We start from the raw sequence: 15,524 nt of genomic DNA, 5'->3' as shown, positions 1-15,524 counted from the left end.
ATAGGATTCTTAGCTGTGTTGGAGGACAGCATGATGTAGACAGACAGAGCCTGTTAAGATCAGAGACTGATTAATTTGTGGCTCAAGGAAGTTTTCAATACTTAAGAGGCCATTATCCCCAAACCTGAGTTATTCAAGAACAATAAATGTTTTCTTTTACAGCACTTGTTTTGTCTCGCTGCATTAAAACCATGCTCCATCTGTGTAGCCAGCTATCATGTTGTGACATAAATTCACCACTAGGAGCACTATTTCTGATTTCCCGGATAAAGTAAATGCTGTGCACTGGAGAACTTGGATGCCTTTTGTTTACTGTGAATCCTGAGATTCGAGAAAAAATAGGCTTAACACAACTTAAGTGAGTAAAAAACTTACTAAACGACTATATGATACGAATAGAGGTGGTGGTAGCAGGACACATCTTACCATAATGATGTCCTCAATTTGTTACATAGCTAGATGTTTTCTAGACTCCTGGCCCTCCTAGCCCCTCCTAAAGGTCTTCAGTGTGCAGTACACATGTACAGTTACTTCAGACTTTAGGAATGCGGCCAGGTAGCAGGTACCACTAACCAACTACATTACATGGAATTAAAGGGGAAAGAATCGCTAAAATATCTTGTTATACACCTTCTCTTAGAACAAATCAAAACTTCAGCCTTGTGAACAGTAATCCAAGATATACCATGAAAGGTTACCCATAGACATTAGTTAGCTGTCGGAGGAATGCTTGTTTGTCCGATACCTATCTCATCCAGCCAAACATGCATTTGGCAGCTTATCTTCCAAAGAAAAAAGGATCGGGCAGTAAAGGGAATATATCATAACATAATGCCCTGTTGTTTAAATCACATTTTTATGTTAAACATATGTTTTGTTTAACAATTTTGACTTTTTAAGTATTCCATGTCACTATCGATATAAAAAAAATTAAAATAATAAAATCATGCAGTTTTTCACACCAGCCACTAGGCCTAATAATATGTTGAGACTTCCTGTTCTGTAAAGATCACATTTTAGCAGCCATCACAATATCATCACAGGCAGGATTACAATGACAGATATTACCTCTATATAGATAACACAAGATCCACCATTCAAAATAGATGATATCACAGCTTATCTTCTCCCTCTTGACCTCTGCAGAGCACGCCTAGAAAACTCTCCCATAGAAGTCAATGATGTACACTCCAATTTATTGTGTCTATGGCCCATGTGGCTGCTCTGAAAGAATAGGAAAATGTTGACATATTTTAGGCCTAGTGGCCAGTGTTAAAACTGCACGATTTTAGGATTTTTTTTAAAATAAAGATATAGATAGTGACTTGGAAAAAATAAAAAATAAAAATCACTAGAAATTCTAAAAAATGATTGATTTGATGTGAACAACAGCACATTTTCTGATAAAACGTTCCCTTTAAAATCCAACAGCCCAATCATAATTTTTTTCTGGGACATCTGTCATCATGGGACAGTCAAGAGGACCCCTTTAAACATCAGATGTTCGCTGCCGGCTTCGGAGGGTTCAGACAACATTAATCTAATGTGGGTGGTCTGCTTAAACCTCCCATAAGACAAAAAATAGGCCTACACTTTGCCTAAGGGCTCATGCACATGAACATATTTTCTTTCCGTGTCCGTTCCATTGTTTTTGCAGACCGTATGCGAACAAAAAACGGAAGTTACTCCATGTTCATTCTATTTCTGTATGTCTGTTCTGCAAAAAATTAGAACATGTCCTATTATTGTCCGTATTACGGAAGAGAATAGGACTGTTCTATTAGGGACCAGATGTTCCGTTCCGCAAAATACGGAATGCACACAGACGTCATCTGTACTTTCTGCGGGCCGCAAAATACATACTGTCGTGTGCATGAGCCCTAAGTAATACTATCATAATGACAGATAACTGTACCTATTGTATTCAGACCCCAAATAACAGTGCCGTACAATGATCAAATTATTTGTATAGTGCCCTCATATATGACTCAAATAATGGTGCTATCCAAAATCTACATAGCGCTGCCAGTAGAATGTACACAGCTCATGCAATGCTTTTAGGAAATACCCCCACCCATATAGCATTAAATGGCACTTATAAAATCAGAGGCACATGGAGGTACAGTAGAGGCCCCATGAACGTCTACCATTGCTCTATTATGACTACGTACAACATGGAACCTTAATACGATCACGGACCACTATAGGAGCAGAAGACAGTCTATTCTGGAGGTATCAAAGGGAAGAGGTTAGATACATTTGGTGTTTTGTGACAATTGCGAATTAAAGACCCCTAAATACTTGGTGTCCCGGACATTTACCTTTTGTCCCATGCTGCAATCCAACCTTGTCATCTCTTACTCAGTAGATTTTGTCACTCCGTGAATGCCAAAGTCTACATCTGAAGAGTCAGTCGATAAAATTTGTTTAACAAATTGTGATTTTAAATAATCCCTCCACTCATCTTCTCAGCTCCACAATGAGAAAAGCAGTGAAAACTCAGTGTTGACAGCTATAGAATGAACCACACTGAGATATCACACTTGTGTTGTCTTGATGATACTGTAGATGCAGAAGTTGAAATGAAGATGCTCATTATATTAGCCACATGGCTTTTAGAGTAATTGGCTAGTTCTGAAAATGGGAAGTACCCAAAAGTGTGGATTTCATGGAGATGGCTTATGGGAAATTAATGGTGGTGCTGTTTTTCAGATATAAGATCTCAATTTATTATCAATATTCAGGTAATGTACTTACCTCTTTATGACCCAGCACGTCTCTTCTTCCTCCCAGTCAAAATAATGAGTCAAATGGAGTGGTCTCAATATTATAGCCTTGGATTCGCTGCTACTTGAACTGTTGTGTTCCAGATTTTGCGACTGCTCTTTTGGATTCTTCATTGTACTGCCTCCTTATCCTGCTTGACCACAATTACCTGACCCTTGGCTCATCTGGCCATGCTCATGCCTACTCCAATCTACCGGATACCAAATCCTGCCTGGCGTACTGGTCTGTTTGTTCATGTTCATGTCTACTCTACAGTGCTGTATACCCTATCTGGCCTGACATATTGGCTTGTTGGACCAACGTTATCCAGCAGCAACGTATTCTTGTTGAGAGCTCTCCTCCGAAAGATGGGTTTGACAAGGAGATTTTCACTTTTTCAGTTGTCTGATTGTCATTACAGACCTCGAATGTTACACTATATATGGACATCTTCAGTGGTCTCCAACCTGTAACTGTCCAGCTGTTCCAAAACTACTACTCCCAGCATGGATGTTCCCGCCTGGTCCTTTGTAAGATGTTGGAAAGAACGAATAAATCATGAACCAGGTATCGTTATTACAGACTCTTCTTGTTAGAGAGAACCCCCATCCCATTTATGAATCTAGTTGTCCACCTATGAACCCTCTCCAGCTCTTCTATATCCCTTTTTTTGTTTACGATTTGGAGACCAAAACTGAATCCCATATTTGAAATGAGGCCTTACGAGTGAGTTATATAGGGTCATTTGGATCAGATGTTTTTGTCTCTCTTTTTATACACTCTAAACCTTGCATGCTTTCGCAGCTGCTGGTTGACATTGAGTACTGCCACTTACTTTACCAGCAGCTGGTATACTCAAGTTTTCTTTTGTCTGTTATCCATAGTTTTGTTTATAGAAATATTGATTCATTTCTTCAAGTTTTTTTTTATGTGCATTATTTCTCCTTTTTAACCCTTTTGTATTTGAACCCTTATTAAACAGAGTCTTACAAGGTAGAGGTGAGTAACACCAATGCTACTTGATGTATATTACCATAAATGAGGTTATCCATTCACCGGCTGAGGGCTCCTCTCTTATTACCTGGTAACACTTTAGGTGACATAAGTGCCACTAGTTCTGCACAACTGACCATATGGCGGTGTTTACTGACATACACGTAAGTGTTTGTGTACAGGCACAAAATGTCATTTTAGCACCTATGCGTCATTTGTTTAAGCGTTATGATCATTTCATCAGTTAGACATCAAAGATACAAATATACAAAGACAGTAACATTTCTTTAATCCACCATCTAATAGTTTAGAAATTCTGATTGTCTGGCACTTATTTCCCACACAGAGCTGCACTATAATGTGGATACAAAAGATCAAGCAGAGATTGAAGGTGGACATGCACCTTCAACGATTGCCAGCCAAAAGCTTATTATGCTTCTACACTTTGAGATGGTTTGGCCAACACATCCTATATCTGCACCCCTCATCCTGAAAATTGCAGAAATATTCAACAAGAACCTTACTGCATGCCTATAGATCCGCAGAGAGACAGAGAACTACAACCTCTATTATTGTTGCTGTGCATACGCTGCTACTGGGTAAGGATTGCACTGTATTACATGCTTTGGAACTGTGCCAGATGTACTACTACTGCCATTCTGCACTTTAGTGAAGGGAGAATTATTCACTGATACTAACTGGCCTGGTTACTGACTCCACCATCTGCCAGCCATGACTCCTGCTCTTCTGCCTTGCACCCAGACAAATACCAAATATCAAGGGCACCTCAACTACCATCAGGCAGAAGCCCCAACTCCATGGAATGTCCGAGAAGTGAAAGAGTCCTCTAGCTGCTCGGCCCCAGGGAGGGGGGAGACCACTATTGTGACCTGTGAGTACCAGAACCACTTCCAGGCCATACATACCACTCCAATCCTCCGTCAAGCGTTCCCCAGTAGGTTGATGCGCAAACACCCATTCACTGACTGAAACATCAGTGATGTGGTTAGCAAAATCATTGATTCTGGGCAGCAGATCATACTGTGAAAGAAGGTTTGTACACAAACATAGAAGAGGATTCTTTACGGTAAGAGCTGTGAGACTATGGAGCTCTCTGCCTGAGGAGGTGGTGATGGTGAGTACAATAAAGGAATTCAAGAGGGGCCTGGATGTATTTCTGGAGTGTAATAATATTACAGGCTATAGCTACTACAGGGAGTGCAGAATTATTAGGCAAGTTGTATTTTTGAGGATTAATTTTATTATTGAACAACAACCATGTTCTCAATGAACCCATAAAACTCATTAATATCAAAGCTGAATATTTTTGGAAGTAGTTTTTAGTTTGTTTTTAGTTTTAGCTATTTTAGGGGGATATCTGTGTGTGCAGGTGACTATTACTGTGCATAATTATTAGGCAACTTAACAAAAAACAAATATATACCCATTTCAATTATTTATTTTTACCAGTGAAACCAATATAACATCTCAACATTCACAAATATACATTTCTGACATTCAAAAACAAAACAAAAACAAATCAGTGACCAATATAGCCACCTTTCTTTGCAAGGACACTCAAAAGCCTGCCATCCATGGATTCTGTCAGTGTTTTGATCTGTTCACCATCAACATTGCGTGCAGCAGCAACCACAGCCTCCCAGACACTGTTCAGAGAGGTGTACTGTTTTCCCTCCTTGTAAATCTCACATTTGATGATGGACCACAGGTTCTCAATGGGGTTCAGATCAGGTGAACAAGGAGGCCATGTCATTCGATTTTCTTCTTTTATACCCTTTCTTGCCAGCCACGCTGTGGAGTACTTGGACGCGTGTGATGAAGCATTGTCCTGCATGAAAATCATGTTTTTCTTGAAGGATGCAGACTTCTTCCTGTACCACTGCTTGAAGAAGGTGTCTTCCAGAAACTGGCAGTAGGACTGGGAGTTGAGCTTGACTCCATCCTCAACCCGAAAAGGCCCCACAAGCTCATCTTTGATGATACCAGCCCAAACCAGTACTCCACCTCCACCTTGCTGGCATCTGAGTCGGACTGGAGCTCTCTGCCCTTTACCAATCCAGCCACGGGCCCATCCATCTGGCCCATCAAGACTCACTCTCATTTCATCAGTCCATAAAACCTTTGAAAAATCAGTCTTGAGATATTTCTTGGCCCAGTCTTGACGTTTCAGCTTGTGTGTCTTGTTCAGTGGTGGTCGTCTTTCAGCCTTTCTTACCTTGGCCATGTCTCTGAGTATTGCACACCTTGTGCTTTTGGGCACTCCAGTGATGTTGCAGCTCTGAAATATGGCCAAACTGGTGGCAAGTGGCATCTTGGCAGCTGCACGCTTGACTTTTCTCAGTTCATGGGCAGTTATTTTGCGCCTTGGTTTTTCCACACGCTTCTTGTGACCCTGTTGACTATTTTGAATGAAACGCTTGATTGTTCGATGATCACGCTTCAGAAGCTTTGTAATTTTAAGAGTGCTGCATCCCTCTGCAAGATATCTCACTATTTTTGACTTTTCTGAGCCTGTCAAGTCCTTCTTTTGACCCATTTTGCCAAAGGAAAGGAAGTTGCCTAATAATTATGCACACCTGATATAGGGTGTTGATGTCATTAGACCACACCCCTTCTCATTACAGAGAAGCACATCACCTAATATGCTTAATTGGTAGTAGGCTTTCGAGCCTATACAGCTTGGAGTAAGACAACATGCATAAAGAGGATGATGTGGTCAAAATACTCATTTGCCTAATAATTCTGCACTCCCTGTAGAGAGGGGTCGTTGATCCAGGGAGTTATTCTGATTGCCTGATTGGAGTCGGGAAGGAATTTTTTTTCCCCCTAAAGTGAATAAAATTGGCTTCTACCGCACAGGTTTTTTGTTTTGTTTTTTTGCCTCTGGATCAACTTGCAGTATAACAGACTGTACTGCATGGACAGATGTCTTTTTTCAGTAGCATGAACTATGCTACTATGTTACTATGAAAAAAGGGATATTTTGCCATGAACAATGAATCTATATGGAGGAGTGATCGTTCGTTCCTATACAGTGGAGGTGATTTCAGCATGTGAATGCAGCTCTCACCTCCACTGACAACAGTTACATTTTTAGGAGCCTTAGGTTCGTTGACTGTCACTATACCCGTGTAAAGGGACCTTTATTTATGTAAATTGTATATCTGCATTAAAAATATCAAAACTGCACAGAAAAGTAAAAAAAAGGAAGGCTATACCTTTTCTTAAAAGAGCTTGTCACCATAATGAACCCTTGTAAAGAGGTGTTAGAGTTAGACATTTGGTTTCTAAGGGCTTAAAATCTAAAAATTATAAACTTTTTAATCTACTTCCATTTCAAAATCCCGCTGGGTATGTGATGCTAGTCACTAAGTCATCCACTGAACTCGAATATCTAGGTATTGTGCACATTTATGGCAGAAAAGCTTGGTTGCTGTGGAGAGGGAATACTGCTAAAGCATCCTCCATACTTTGAGATGGATTGGCTGCCCATATTTAAGTTCTGTACCCCTCAGTCCAGGAACTGTAAAAGGAGTTTATACAAACCTCATTGAATGCCTGTGCTTCTGCTGAGAGACTGTAAAGAGTTCTTTAAAGAGAGATCGAGAGAGCAAGCAAGGGAGTACATCAGTGTAATCGAATGTGTATGACTGTCACCCCAGTTGGGCAGTCCCTTTGTGTTAGAAGAGTCTGTCGATAATAACCTGACATCTTGCTACGAGGACCCCTAGCATTTGGCTAGAAGTTGTGTGAAGACATGGCAGCAAGTGTTCTATTTTCCTGCAGCGCCACCACAGGGGAAAGGAAGTATTACACATCACACATTGAAATGAATGGGCTGTTAGCATAATGCATGGACATAGTGGGCTCTAAGAATGAGAGACGCCCATTGTAGCCACTCTCATCTCTGACTTATGGATAATGTTCCTGGTCAGGGACTCCCAGAATGCCCAAAAGGGTGTTTAAAATGGGTTTTCTAAACCAGACAGCCCCTTAACATTAGCTTTTAAGCTAGTTACCACAAAAATGTGGATGTATGTTTTTTACACATCCTGTCTGAGTGTAATCCTGTTAATGGACACTGCAGGGGGCTTTTTAGAGGTCCTAATGGCTCATAGTAGAGTACAATGTCTAATGTTTAACCTAATGCTTCCATGCCCCTGTTCTCCCAACCCAGGTTGATTTACACCACTCAAAACTGTTGACTGTGAACAATTTCCCAAATGTTCACACTTCTAATGTGTTTGGGTTTAAAGACTCCATACACATTAGTGTTTTGTTTGGCCGACCCTTTAATGTGTATGGGGAGCTCCCGACTCTCCCCCAACAGATGATGGCAGCATAGAGAAAAATCGAGCTAAATTAATATTTTCACCCAATCTTTGTGTTCTCCCAGAAGATAAACTGCTACCAAAAGTGCCTGGCATAGGCTTCGTCTGCTCTCCCCATACACAATACACATACACGTATGGCTCAGCTGATGTGTATGTGCATAGAGGAGTTGTTAGGAAGATGGGCTGTTGGCTGATTGTTTGGCCAAGAGCTACAGTATTTAATGTATATGCCCAAACTGTAAATTGAGATCTATGAACCTATAGACTCATCATCTCTAGCAGAGATTCTGGAAGGAACCTCTATCGTAGGTTCTGGCAAAAAACAAAACAAAAGGCCATACATTTGTATTTTGTCTGGTAGAATGCCGGTATCTATGCTGGAAACCTGATGGTCTCCTTGATAGTCAATGAGATCTGTTGGGTGACAGTAGAACTAGCATATGCCATATCCGGTGATTCTGGTATTCTGATCCTACAATTTGACAGAATACCAAAATTTCAGTGCATAGTTGACAGGGCCGGTGCAAGGATTTTTGCCGCCCTAGGCAAAGATCCATTTTGTCACACCCTCATGTTACTCACTCACTGACAGACACACACACACACACACTGACAGACAGACACGCACTCAGACATTCACTGAATGACGTACGCATACACTCACTGATAGACACACATACACTTACTGACAGACACACATACACTCACTGACAGACAGACACACACTCAGACACTCACTGAATGACATACACAGAAACTCACTGACAGACATACTCACTGACAGACACACATACACTCACTGACAGACAGACACACACTCACTCACTGACAGACACTCACTGACAGACCTACCCACTGAAACACACACACACGGAAACTCACTGACAAACACACAGACACTTACTGACCGACAGACATCCACACTCACTGACATACACTCACTCACTGACATACACACACAGACACTCAATTACAGACACAAATACATTTACTGACAGAAAGACAGACATACATACACTCACTGACATAAATACACAGGCAGACACTCACTCAGTCAAACACATAAACACTCACCTTCCTGGGGTCCAGTGTGGTGCAGCTCCTCAGTCCTCCTGCGCGCCGTTTAGTATGCCGGTGCCGGAATGACGTCATATTCCGGCATCACAGAGGGCGCACGAGGGAGGAGTGGGGAGCTGCTAGAACAGCCTCTCTTGTCGCCCGCCTCCTCTCCTCCGGTAATTTACTGGCAGAGCAGACACCTGCCATCAGAGTAAGCAGATGCCTGCTCTGCCATATTTAAGAAGGACCTTCACCTCCTGGCCCCCCTGTAACGGCACTGGGGGCGGCTCAAGAGCCGCTCGCCCTGTCGCCCAGGGCTGCAGCCCCAGTCAGGGGGAGCCCACCAGGGCGCCCCCAGCAGGCCTAGTTCGCCTATATGGTTGCGCCGGCCCTGATAGTTAAACTTATCCTAAGGCCTTGTTCACATCGTTAGGAGATCCAGCAGGCTGTTCCTGCACAGAGCAACCTTCTGGATGTATTTTGCCAGATCGTCTACTTTACCGTCAGATCCCCATGGAAAAATCTGGTTGATTGGGTTTTGACAGACAAAAATTGTTGTATGCAACGGTTTTGTGTTCGACCGACAACCGGCATGCCGGATCAAGCAGCTGGATTTCCTAAATGGAGATGTGAACATAGTCCTAAGTGGCAAGTTTGATGTTCTGCTGCTGGCCTTAGGGGTCTTTTACATGGGCCAAGGATGGGGACAATTATTGGAGATAAACAAACAAATAAATGTCCGTTCCTGATAATTGTTCGATGTAAAGGTACCACCGATACCCAACAAATGCTGCTTTGTCGGATGATGACATATTTCATGTGGCACCAAAAATCATTGCTTGTTGGCAGTACATCACCCCCTGTAAAGAAGGATGTGCTGCCAACAAGCAAATAATCTGTTTGGGGATGAATGATCACAGTAGCTATTTTTGAGTTGGCAGTTAGGTCATGGAGGGTCTTGAGCTGGACTATACTATTGGCTTTGTAAAAATAGGGTACACTTCTATGAACCACAGTCAAATTGCTGGAAGGCTGATCCATCACTGGCCCTTTCCAGTGGTTCCATATTAGTGGGATGGTTTGTTTCTATGAACTAAATGTATTAAGTAGCTGATTCCCTCTATTCATTTTGGCTGTCCAACATTGGTCTTGGGATCAATAATGAAATATTCAATACATTTTTGACTTCCTCTATTCTGGAATTACAGGATGAAGAATTTGGCATTGGACCCTTTTACAACATTTTATGTACAAGGCACAAGAGTAAATACATGAACGCAGGTTGTTTAGCCTTGTAGATGGTACTCACCAGGAGGAATGTGACTAAGTCTTAGATCTCATTATTGACTGTGTTTGTTCTTTTCGCTCCTTTATAATCTTCATAGACATGTCCTGGGAAGTATGCAGCTGCATGAGATATCTATGTGTGTGTAGTTGTCAACATCAAAAACTCTCCTTTACATGTTTGTCCCCAAGTAACTTATTAAATGAAGCCATTAAGAGACATGTAAAGGAAGAATGTCATTCTGGATACAAGGGATGTATCACAATGTCTGAGATTTTATTGCAGAACTTTGACAAGAAAACCCATCCCATATGTGATAAGGAATCAAATATAACATTTCTGCTACTTATTCATACTCATATACTTGACCGTAGACGGACATAGTAATAGAAGTTAGTTCTGAGAAAGTAACTGAAGCCTTACTGATTAGACAGTGTTCTGCCCAGTCATTCTGGATTGCATATGGCCATTTTCTGAACAACGTGACGATCACAGTTGGTCTGTGAAGGTTGTCATCTCGAAGAACAATGGCAATTCGAACAATATGACTAACTGATCTCTAGTATGATCTGTGGCCTGGTCTTGGCTTTCATTGATGGGAGGTAGATCTGTTGTTAAATAATGTTTCAACTACAGCACCCAGCAACGGCCCAAACAAAATCCAACATGGCAGATATCTGCCATACAGTAAGTAGATAATAGTCCTGCACTGTTCCAGTAAAAGGTAAAAATCAACAGCTATGTAAATGAGGATAGCGTCCGTGCGCGTACCGCAATTTGCGGAACGGCATGAACAGCCTGTAATATAACTGCCTATTCTTGTCCGCAAAGTGCGGACAAGAATAGGACATGTTATATATTTTTTGCGGTCCACGGAACGGAGCAACGGATGCGGACAGTGCATGGAGGGCTGTCTGCATCTTTTGTGGCCCCATTGAAGTGAATGGGTCCGCATCCAAGCCTCAAAAACTGCGTCTCGGATGCGGACCAAAACCACAGCCATGTGCATGAAGCCTAAATCTGATGGTCAGCAATATATACCTAAGCTAAGCACGTTTTAGGCAAAAAAAATATCTATTTCCTCATTTCCCTGGTTCTCTTCTGGCCCTTTGTTTACCTGCAATAACAACAATCTAAGTTTTCCTTATGGATATTTGTGCCTCTCCACCCTGCTCTGCGAAGGGAGTGAATACAAGTGCTGCCCTGAGTGACATGTCTGCCTGCTGGGATACTCAGCAGCATGTTGTATGTGTAGAACTACAAGTCCCAGCTGTATAATGACACTGTTAAGGCAGTGAATACAAGTGCTGCCCTGAGTGACATGTCTGCCTGCTGGGAGACTCAGCAGCATGTTGTATGTGTAGGACTACAAGTCCCAGCTGTACAATGACAATGCTGATACACACAGGATCTTCTCTCTACATGTTCTTGTGCAATGCTCTGCAGAACTCCTCTAGTCTGTCAGCTCCTGTGCCCAGCATGTGTCTCCTCACTACCTGCAGCTACTCAGTAAAGCCTGTAGCACTGAGTCTGTGTTGCTAAAGGGGTTAATCTTTCCTGAATAATCCAGTGGAGGGAGACACAGGGCAGACTGTGGCAGGCGCCGCACTATGAAGTGCCTTTTGCGCTGTGGCATTAGAAGAATTCTGATATCTCTGACTTTTAGTCTAACCAGATTGTCTGTTACTCTGTAATTCCTAGAGCGCTGTCCTATGGAAACAGTAGGTTTAAAGAGCACACCAAAGGCTTGAAATAACTTCTTTATTAAAGAGGACTTTTCATCAGTTTTGACATAGGCCAATTATTGTATTAGGTGTAGGGTGGCCCCCACTGATGCCATGGGTGTTTTTTTCGCTGAGGCCCCTCCGATGGCCGCGCTGTATTATATAATGAGCAGTAAACCCGCAACGGGGAGAAGATGCAGTCTACTGCTGTGGGCGTCTCCTTCTCCCTGGCTGTAAGCGCGATCCAATCAGAGGGGACCGCTCACAGCCAGGGGCAAGGAGCGATATTCCTTCTCCCTGGCTGTGAGCGGTCCGCTCAGATTGGATTGCTCTCGCAGCCAGGGAGAAGGAGACGCCCACAGCAGAAGGCTGTGTTTCCTCCCCATTACGAGTTTACTGCTCATTATAATACAATGCGCCAAATCATCGGGCGGTGGGGGGTACAGCGGATGAATGGGGGAGCTTTTTAAAAAAAAAAAAAAAACACCCATGGCATCAGTGGGGGCCACGCTACAAGGTAATGCCATAATTAGCCTATGTCAAAACTGATGAAAGGTACTCGTTAACTTCAACTTTTCTTCATATATAACACTGCCGCCTCCACAGCAGATAGTCCATGTACATAACACGTGTTGAAAAGATATCACAAAATGGCGGTATGCATAAGATGGTGGTTCAACTGTTCAATCTTGTCATTCAACATAAAATGGTGGATATATTTCTCTCTTCAGTATCTGTTCTCTCACTTTAAGTTATTTAAGCACTTTATGATCTCTGAGAGGTATATCTGAGGTCTAACTAATAGTTCTACTTGCTGAATTTGGTCGCAATTTGCAGTATGCAGTTAGCAGTAACTATTTGCAGATTGGCTGAGTATGATCTGGTATGGTTGTATGCAATATGGAATTTAAATTTGGATTGTGAACTTTGTAGTTTGCAATTGGTGGAACTGTAAGTAAACACACATATAACTGGTTCAGTATACAGTTCTAATCACTATATTAATAGTAGGAACATTATATAACTGTTTTAAATACCTATTTTTGCCTCTCTGCTTCCATAAAACATAGCTCTTAGTGGAGTGAATGTCTGTTCAGCTTCTCTCCTCTGGTATAATGATTCTAGCAGCTCCTGCTAGGGGAATTTCCCACACAGCCTGTGTGTGAGGCTGGCTGTGATTGGTCAAAACTCTTGCTGTGTGTGAGGCTGGCTGTGATTGGTCAATACTCCTGCCCAGCAACAGCAGTTTAACGCTATGCTTTCTGTTGTTTCTGCTGTGTCATTGAGCTTACCTTACATTATATAATGAATCTTAAAGGCATATTATCTTTAATGCTTCTGTGAACACAATATATAACAGTTTAATGACATCCAAACATGAACTCACTGTAAATAACTCTGCTTTTGTCTTTAACACACAAACATATGAACTGTATTAAGGTTATTGGCAGGTTTAGCTGTATAAACATATAAGCTATATTAGCAACCTAGGACAGGTCACAGACTGCAGCAGCTCAGCCAGTGCAGGGGGGCATGGCCATGACAGTGATGGCAGTACAGGGGGCATGGCCAGCACAGTGACGTTTCGTGTACAGACACATATCTGCTCTCTCAGGCTTGTGCATAAAACATCATCAGAGCAGGGAGAGAGTTTCAGGTCATGTGACCCTCAGTAAAATCTGATAAATGAGCAACTGCAGATAAAGTAAGTGCATGGTAAAGCCTTTACATTTGATTAGTTAGAAACCTACAAAGGACAAAAAAATAACTCGGACAACCTGTTTAATGGTGTCCTCAATGCTAGTAAATACAGGCAGATACTTATTAATCATGCAATACCATCAGGGTGATGTCTGATTGGCTACAAATTTATTCTGCAGCAGGACAACGACCCCAAACATACAGCCCATGTCATTAGAACTATCTTAAGCATTAAGAAGAACAAGGAGTCCTGGATGTGATGATATGGCTTCCACAGAACCCTGATCTCAACAGCATTGAATCTGTCTGTGATTATAAGAAGAGACAGAAGGATTTGAGCAAGCCTACATTCACAGACAATTTGTAGTTAGTTCTCCAAGATGGTTGGAACAATCTCCCTGCTGAGTTTCTTCAAAACCGTGCAAGGATTTTTGCCAACACAAGCAAAGCTACATTTTGGCGCCCCCCCCAGAACTCCCCCTAACATGGTGTTAGGGGGTATATTGTATATATGGGGTGTTATAAGGGTGTATAGTGTATATATGGGGGATTATAGGACTGTATAGTGTATATATGGAGGATTATAGGACTGCATAGTGTATATATGGAGGATTATAGGGCTGTATAGTGTATATATGGAGGATTATAGGACTGTATTATACAGTCCCCTCCCCCTCCATGGCACACTTCCCCCCTCCCATGTCCCCTCCTCCATTCATGTTGTGTAAAAAACATTATGCTCTCAGCTCACCTGGCCCTTGTCTCATCTGCAGCAGCTCCCCTTCTCCTCTGTGTGATCCCGGTATCTTCTCTCTGTTTCAGACAATCGCTTTCAGGTGGACACTTTATAGTCTTCGCCCATAGGACATACATGTAAATTACTTTATAACAATTCAGAAGTTATCCCTATGGGATGCAACTGCTACATACATGAGTCATGTCATCCATGTACAGAAGAGAACTAATGTAAATCCCTTATATGTAAGCTGACGGAGTGCATTAGAGGGCACAGCCTGGTATATTGGATGCACACATTGTAATACACTATAGTACATTACGGTAACTTCTCTTCATGCTGCGCTGTGTGAACTGCCTTCGCTCCTCAGCCTGCAGGTCCACCTGTAGCTGCCGCTGTAGACCCGCGCTCTGCGCATGCGCAGCTTGCTCTTTTGTGAGAGGCGTAACAGAGACTTTCTCTGTCCCAGGTCTTTCTAATAAGATCCCCGACCCCGTGACCGTGTTGCCGAGCTGCCGATCTGTGAGTGAGGGCCGGGGCCACACGGCCCACACACAGGCTGGGGGGGGGGGGGGGGCGATTGGTGGCACTGCGGCGCAACTTCGCAAGTGATTTATAAAAAAAAATAAGTTTAATTTTTCCGCCCCAGCACCCCCCTCTCCTTCTCTGCGCCCTAAGGCAGCCACTTGGTCTGCCTTATGATAGCGCCGGGCCTGTGTGCAAGTGTACCTAGGATTGATGCTGTTTTGAAGGCAAAGGATGGCCACACCAAATTTAGATTTCTCTTTTGTTCGTTCACTTTGCATTTAGTTAAATGATATGAATAAACTATTAACACTTTGATTTTTAAAAGCATTTTTATGTTAAAGCATTTTGTTTCCACACTTGCCTAAAACACGTTTTAT

This window comes from Bufo gargarizans, chromosome 2, assembly GCF_014858855.1.
Source record: "Bufo gargarizans isolate SCDJY-AF-19 chromosome 2, ASM1485885v1, whole genome shotgun sequence".
Taxonomy (NCBI): Eukaryota; Metazoa; Chordata; class Amphibia; order Anura; family Bufonidae; genus Bufo; species Bufo gargarizans.
This window is presented reverse-complemented; position numbering follows the sequence as displayed.